The sequence below is a fragment of the Euphorbia lathyris genome, chromosome 8 (assembly GCF_963576675.1).
Source record: "Euphorbia lathyris chromosome 8, ddEupLath1.1, whole genome shotgun sequence".
Taxonomy (NCBI): domain Eukaryota; kingdom Viridiplantae; phylum Streptophyta; class Magnoliopsida; order Malpighiales; family Euphorbiaceae; genus Euphorbia; species Euphorbia lathyris.
The window spans coordinates 21,419,468-21,427,825 of record NC_088917.1 but is presented as its reverse complement, the minus strand read 5'-3'; the positions used below and the strand labels follow the sequence as shown (position 1 = coordinate 21,427,825).

The 8,358-nt window shown below is 38.1% G+C and overlaps 1 long non-coding RNA gene across 1 annotated transcript; it reads right to left on the bottom strand.

Annotated features, from left to right (window-relative positions):
* Positions 1 to 2,574: 2,574 nt before the first annotated feature.
* Positions 2,575 to 6,097, bottom strand: LOC136202258 (uncharacterized). Its single transcript, XR_010674381.1, has 3 exons — positions 4,043 to 6,097; positions 3,344 to 3,404; positions 2,575 to 3,265 (listed from the first exon to the last, which is right to left on the bottom strand). It is a non-coding gene; the product is annotated as an uncharacterized lncRNA (long non-coding RNA).
* Positions 6,098 to 8,358: the final 2,261 nt, after the last annotated feature.

Genomic DNA, 8,358 nt, shown 5'->3' with positions numbered 1-8,358 from the left:
GCATAAATTCGTAGGATTACTATTCACATGCATATAGCGCGCATTCTTACGCAGAAGTAAACAAGTGTTACTTGTAAGTGAAGAAATTCATGTTTTCTAGCTAAAGTCCTCTAAGGCAATCTAAAAGTTAGCATGCAAATCATGTTCGGATAGGAATACTAAAGCCTAGAATTTGAATCAAACAAAAGTGAGAAATCACTTACCTCGTTGCAGCGTGTCCGGCTCAGATGCGTTGTAGGGTCGTGGAAAGGGTCCACTCTATCTAGGTTCACGTAAACCTCATCCATGCCTCTCGTGCCATCGCATTCATCCAAATCCATCCCGAGGATAATCCAAATCAAAGTCTAGAGAGAGAAAGAAGAGAGAGAAGGTGTGAGGTTGAAATGAAACCCCACCACCTTATATAGGAAGAAGGAATGGCATTCCCGTAAATAGTGAAAAAAGTACGATGTGACATAAAGGTAAAAAGTAAATAATTAATTACTAGGTGCACAGACCTTCGATTTGCAGTCAGTTTCAGCCTGCATTTCTCCCAGACAGCGACCAATATTGTCAAGACATGAACTCCAGACAACAGTCAATTTTTACAGAACAGTGACACCAGTCAAAGTACAGACGACAGTCAACAGAAAAACAATCATTAGTCTATATCATTTCAGACTAAAACACGTTCCCATTGAACCTCCGAGATGATAGCTCCAGTGAGAAAATACAGACAACTGTGTTGTACGAAAATCCGGAAACAATCCCCGCTTTTGAGCCATATGACTCATGGTCGCAGACCTGAGTTGCTTTTGAGCCATATCACCCGCGGTCGTGGACCAGGGTCGCTTTTGAGCCATATTACCCGCGGTCGTGGACCAGGGTTGCTTTTGAGCCATCTTACTCACGGTCGCAGACCAGAGTTGCTTTTGAGCCATCTGACTCACGGTCGCAGACCGGAGTTGCTTTTGGGCCATTTTACCCGCGGTCGTGGACCAGGGTCGCTTTTGAACCATCTTACTCCCGATCGCAGACCGGAGTTGCTTTTGAGCCATTTTACCCGCGGTCGTGGACCAGGGTCGCTTTTGAGTCATCTTACTCACGGTCGCAGACCTGAGTTGCTTTTGAGCCATTTTATCCGCGGTCGTGGACCAGGGTTGCTTTTGAGCCATTTTACCCGCGGTCGTGGACCAGGGTCGCTTTTGAGCCATCTTACTCACGGTCGCAGACCTGAGTTGCTTTTGAGCCATCTAACTCACGGTCGCAGACCGGAGTTGCTTTTGAGCCATTTTACCCGCGGTCGTGGACCAGGGTCGCTTTTGAGCCATCTTACTCACGGTCGCAGACCTGAGTTGCTTTTGAGCCATTTTACCCGCAGTCGTGGACCAGGGTCGCTTTTGAGCCATCTTATTTATGGTTGCAGACCGGAGCTGCCTTTGAGCCATTTCACTTACGATCGTAGACCGAAATTGCTTTTGAGCCATTCTTACCCATAACCAACGTACGCTAAATTCCGAGAAAAGAACATTCGTCGACGGCCGCTCCAGCGGCGACGATGGAAGGAATCAGAGAACGATACCAGAGCGCGTAGCGCGAAGGTCAAGTATGCTTCCTCCTACTCTTTACGTGTCTTTTACTTTTATATGTTTTACATTGCATGTGTTACGTTAGCAAAAAACGTTTTCAAAACACACACATCACTGTCAAAATAGAAAAGTAGGGGCAACTGTAGACACCGAGTCGGAGGACCTGTGACGAAAACCTGGAAACAAGACGGTTGAAGCGATTGATTCTGAAAGTTTCAAAAAAAAAGAAAAAATAATAAATAAATAAAATAAATAAGTTACGGTCGGTCGCTGTTGTCGATCGGATGGCCCGCGAATGCTTAACGGCACGGTGCGAGTGCCTCTCCCTTTTTTTTTTCTGATAAACTCCTCTCCCAATTAAATCTGCTACATACAATATTGAAAGGGTAATTAATTTATTAGTCCCTATATTTTGATAAAACACACTGTTTAGTCCTTAACGTTTTTCTCAGTGAACTGTTTAGTCCCTGCCGTTAGACTCTTATGAAGATTCTATTACTCAATTTGGATTTGAGTCAAAATCTATTTAAAATAAAAATGTAATGCCTTAACTGCCCTTTACCATAAAATCAAATATATAAGACCATTATATTCATTGTTTCTCATCTCTACGTTTTTCTTTTCCTTTATTTTCCTTTTCTTTAGACTCTAGTACTGCATCTGAAATCAACTTTGAGTGTTCTTCTTTTTTATTTTCTTCTTAATCATTCAGATTCATAATCATTAGGTATGTGTTCTTTTGCTTGTTCTCCATACAAATAGCTTCTTCTTCTAAATTGTGAGCGCGAGTTGTGAGAGAAAGATATAGAGGTGTGAATTGCTTTTGACTGATAAATAGTAAAAAATCTAACAAACAGACATAAGAACTAAACAGTACATTGAGAAAAAGGTTAGGGGCCTTACCATGTGTTTTTAAAAATGTAGGGACTAAACAATGTGTTTTATCAAAATATAGGGACTAATAAATTAATTACCCATATTGAAATATCATTACTTCCTTTGGATATATAAATTAAATTGGCATGAAAAACAAATATATAAATCTTCAGTGTTCCTTTACTAATATGGAAATTTCATCAAACAGCAACAAAGCAAAAACCATAAACAGAATGGGAGCAAAAAAGTGGTAGTTCAGTTAGCCCATTCTCATCAAGCCATGTGGACTCGAGTGACATCAGCTCGTTATCCTCCACTACAGGGAGCTGAAGGTGATCGTTGATCTGTGAAACCAGCCTCACGCAGTGCCCTCTGCTTTAGAAATCATGCCTTCTTAGTCTTCGCATGAGAAGTCATGGCTCAACTCCAAGCTTGCGACAAAGCCAATTCGAGCCAGCCTTCCGAGACATGACAATGTTCCAGCACTATATTGCCCCCACTAGGGTGAGAGTTACTGTGAGAGCAACCGTGCTGATGGTGAATTTGGCAAAAGCTCATTCTTTGCGTTATCATATCATGATGTACTCCTTCACATTTTATTTGATGATGGATGTGGCTCTAGTCATAGTCACATCTCTGTTTAATCTTTCTGCCTTGTTTTTGTGGTTCCGTGATTTGAGCCTTCCTTGCCTCATAAAAGAAATAGATCTGCCATTCCACGGCAAACTAAAATTAAAATTAATTTGTTCCAAATCAAATTGGATTGAATGGAATGGAGGTCCTCGAGACATTTCATTGTGATCCAAATTTAACTGTATAGTCTGCAGAGCAAAAGCTATAATTGGAAAGGCATCATTTACAACAACAATACTTTATGAATATCATCTACTTCTCTTTACCTGACCAACTGATTCTTTCAATACATACAAAATGAATTATGTACTTGAGTAGATTCTGCACCTGGAACACAAAAGCAGGATCATATATGGTTATCATGAAGATATGTTTGCAACACAAAGCAAACCAAAAAGAATCAAGAAAGCAACTAAGCAAATTCCACAAATTAATCCAAGAGGCTCTAATACCATGTCATGGAATCACTTTTAATTAAAAGTGCAAGCTTAAGGCCCAATCACACTCCCAAGCTAATGGTTAAGGTCCAATCATAGATCTTATATTAATCTCTTATTTGAAAGATTATGCTGAAGAACTTGTCATCTTTATGACTAGAAATTAAGCTTTACCTTGCGTCTTAGTCTTAGCTAAGCATGACAGAAACTAATATAAAAATTCCATAAAATTGCATCAACATAGAAACTACAACTTGACTACTATTTCAAAGCAACAAAGTCGTGCAATTAGATGATTCCAAAAACAAAATAATGACAGGAAATGAAATTGCAAAGAAACTCCACATTTTTTGTCCATAACCAGAATTGAAAGTTATAGGTAACAATTTCTGAAGCATTTATCTTAGAAGTAAGACACTATATGAAAAAAAAATTCAACAAGGTCAAGACTTTGGGATGTTTCTTTTAATTATAAAGAGAGCTATACATTTGGAAGTGAAGAAATTAAATGAAAACACAATTTATTACCTCATTTGAACCAAACAATCACAAATGAAATCATGAGTATATCATTCCTTTTATGTAACTGAAACAAACAGACAAGGCAATTCAGGTCATTCCATTCCTTTCTCCTTGTTTCCTTTCTTGATTCCATTCCGTTACCCCTGTGCGAACCAAACGCCCCCTAAAGTATATTCCATATCTGCAGCATATGAATTCACTTTGATAATAAGATCATAACGAACTTTAACACATCATGTAACATTTACTCAAATACCATAAGCCAGGAAATATGAATGTGATAATCATATTGTCCATCATATGCCAAAACCAACCACAACAACTACAAACTTCGATTTCCCCTTCTCTCTAACGGCATTCTAAGCTCTCTTTTTGGTTCTATCTTTCCGAGCCCTTTCGTCGCTATGTGTTACTCTGAAGAGGCAGTTGCTGATTCTTTAGTAGCTAGAGAAGCCTTGTCTCCGAAAAAGCTACTTATCCTTCTGGAAGGTTAGCTGGAGCAGGAGCTTCGGATCAATGTCCCCAGAAGCAAGGAGTACGCCCGCGTGTTTCAACGAGAACACCGAAAAAACCTAATTCAGCTCCACGTAAGATAGCCAAAGTACCTATCACTATTCGAATCCTGTCTTTGAAGAAGTTGTCCTTGTTGGATAAGTGCGAGAAGAGACCTTTCAAAGCCCAATCCTGTTAGTCCCAACGGGCATTCGGAAATCCGCGGCCGGGTCCTACTCCTCAACCGGCACAGAACCCAGAGCATATAAGCATTAACAAGTGAAAAGACACAAAAAATTGCATATTCTACATAACAAAATCTGAGTAGATTCTTAAGTAGGAGGAGGAAAACTAACAAAAGGAGCAGCAATCTACACAAATATCAAGGAAAACAGTATGCATAAATAGAAAATTAGCAACGGTATCAACAGTAAAAGACTCCTATATTAGTTAATAACTTCATTTAGCTGAGAGTCTACTATCTTATGACAATATATCATATTGTGTTGAAAAACGAAACTAAATAAAACAGAATTAATCAAGTAAAGATTGAACACAAGATTTGTTAACGAAGTTCGACAGTTTTGAATTGACTACGTCTCCGGGAGCGATGAGCGGTTTTCTTATTGATTGTTTAAAAAGATACAGTTGTTACATGTATTTATAGTATGTAACAAAATTACTCAAATACCTCTGTTCCGTTCGATGCGCTCCACTCCGGGATAAGTCCCTTTGATATTATGAGCCATATCCAACATATTGCAACTTATTTTAAGATATCATATTAAAATAGGAGAAAATGCAAGACTAAATATGGGCTAGTTTCTAAAAAGTTAACAACTCTCTCAATGAACAACCAAATAAATGATCTAAAGGGCTTAATATCCAAAAGCTCTTCAGGGTACAATAAATTCTTTCCTTCAAAATATCTTCTCTTCTTTTGGACATTTTATCAGACAGAAAGAAAGAAAAAATCATAACCAGAATTGAACCAAAAAGTGATAGTTTCAGTATCAACTTTTTCTGTTTGACATTTTATCAAACAGGAAGAAAGCAAAAGCCAATTTTCTCTTGGGCATTTTATCAAACAGCAAGAACAGAAAAACAAAATGGAAAAACCACCAACTTTTTCTCTATTTGATCAGACAGAAAGAAAGCAGAATTGAACCAAAAAAAAGTGATGGTTCAGTTAGCCAGACTCATGAGGCCAACGTGGACTCGAGTGACACCAGCTCGTTATCCTTCCACTGCCAGGAGCGGGAGGTGATCGTTGCTCTGTGAAACCAGCCTCACGCAGTGCCCTCCGCCCTAGAAACCATGCCTCCTATGCCTTCACAGAGAAGCCATGGTTCATCTCCAAGCTTGGAACGGGCGAACCAGAACGCAGCCAATTCAAGCCCGGCGATGCATCTCCGTTAGATTGAAAGTTATTAATTGGAGACCAAACTTGGAGTAGACCGATGTGGGATTGTTTTCTTGAAGAAACTCTTAACTCCAAACTACTACGTTATAATTCAATTATATTTTCGAAGTAGACTGAATTACTATTCAATTATGTTATATTTTTGGCATAAACCCATAAACTATAGGCCAAATCAACTAGCCCTAATGCGCATAAAATATTTGTTTTGAGGTTATTAGGAGTTGTTCGGATAGAATGTGAACTTTTAGAGTGAGAAAGGTCCAAAAATGGTGCAAATTTAACTCTATGTTTCTAAGTAAGATCAATTTTAGTCGTACGTTGCCAAAAATTTGAAAAGTTGGTATCACTGTTATTTAAGTGTCACGTAAGACTTTCCAAACAAGTATGTCTATAAACTTAAAAAATTTCATATATTTTTTATTGGTTATTTTCTAACTATATTATTAACACAGTAAACATTTTAGATACATTAACAAAAAAAAAAAAAAAAATTATGGTTAACTTGTATGTGCCACATTTAGTTGTTAGCATTTTAATTGTTGGCACATTAATCAAATATTTAAAATATATTATTTAAGAAAAACACATTAAAGCGATAAAAACATGAGAAATAGAAAAAACACAAAATTATAAAAATGTGAAAATATAAAAAATATGAAAACGTGAAAACGTGAAAACATAAAAACATAAAAAAAATGATATTTAAAGCAATGGATCGGGTGGACCGCCACATACACGGGAAGTGGGTTGGGCCGACTTCCACGGATACGGGCATTAAGTAGGGCCCACTGCCACGTCCTATATATCCCCTAATACCAAAACCGTGTGGGTACGGATAACGGTTTTTTAAAAATTAAAATCATTCTGTTTTATTAAAATTGTTGTTAATTAGATTAACGGGTTTTTAAATTAAAATTAAAATCGATCTGTTTTAATTAAAACCGTCATTAATTAGATTAACGATGGGGATCGGAAAGCCTGGATTAAAGATGGGGATCGGAATACCAGGTATTTTCATCTCTCTACTGTTATTAGAAGACAAAACAATAGGGTTGATGCTATTAAAGACTCAAATGGAGAGTGGGTTTATGAGGATGAGGATATTCGTCACTTAGCCCTTAATTTCTATAAAGAGTTATTTAAAGAGGACCATGTGGATCTGGATAAAGCTCAGACTGTTTCTACTTTTCCCATTTTGGGAGATGATAAAATTCTGGAAGCTTTCCATCCTATTACCCAAAAAGAAATTGATCAAGCTATTTTTAGCATTGGGGCTACTAAAGCTCCTGGAGTTGATGGTTTGTCTGCTGATTTTTATCATAAGCACGGGGAGGTTGTTAAGGCATTTATAGTTTTATTAAAGGAGTTTTTAATGGCTCTTAGGATATTAGGCTGGTGAACAGAACTCTTCTAGTTCTGATTCCTAAAGTAGAGAAGCCGTCTTCTTTCTTACAAATGAGACCTATTAGTCTTTGTAATGTACTTTATAAAACTATTACTAAAATTGTGGCCAATAGACTCCGTTGTATTCTTCCTGATATCATTAGCCAGAATCAAGGAAGCTTTGTTCCTGGTAGAAAAATGATGGATAATGTGGTCATAGTCCAGGAGATGGTCCATTCCATGAAAATCAAAAAGGGGAAGAGGGGTATTGTGACTCTGAAGTTGGATCTGGAAAAAGCTTATGATCGCATAAACTGGAGTTTCCTTCTTGATAATCTGAAGAGAGTAGGGATTCCTGAGAACTGGAGGAGTTTAATTGAGGTTTGCATCTCTTTTCCTGTTTTTCAAGTTTTGATCAATGGGGATATATCGGAGGAATTTTCTCCTTCCCGGGGTATCCGTCAAGGGGACCCTATGAGCCCTTTCTTATTTGTTATTGCAATGGAAAGACTGACTCACCTTATCCAAGAAGCTGTTGGTAATGGGAAATTCCACCCGGTGTCCATCAATAAATTATGTCCCCAGGTTACTCACTTGTTCTTTGCAGATGATGTTTTGATCTTTGGGGAAGGTATTGAGGAGCAGATAAGTGTGATTATGGATATCCTTAACTGTTTCTGCTCTGCCTCTGGTCAGAAGCTTAATATCCAAAAGTCCAGGATGATGTGTTCTAAGAATATGAACCAGAGAGCCTGCAAAAGGTTGAGTGATTTATCTGGTATTCATCTGACTAATTCTCTGGGTAAGTATCTGGGGATTCCTCTCCATAGTGATAGAGTTTCTAAAGCTTCTTTTAAGGATACGTTGGATAAAACCAATAAGAAGTGTGCCATTTGGAAAGCTAAGACTCTCTCCCTGGCGGGCCGCCTTACTTTGATTCAGTCTGTCAATTGTGCGGTCCCTAATCATATTATGCAGGCTTGTCGTCTGCCTGAGCCTGTTCTCAAAGATCTTGATAAAATTA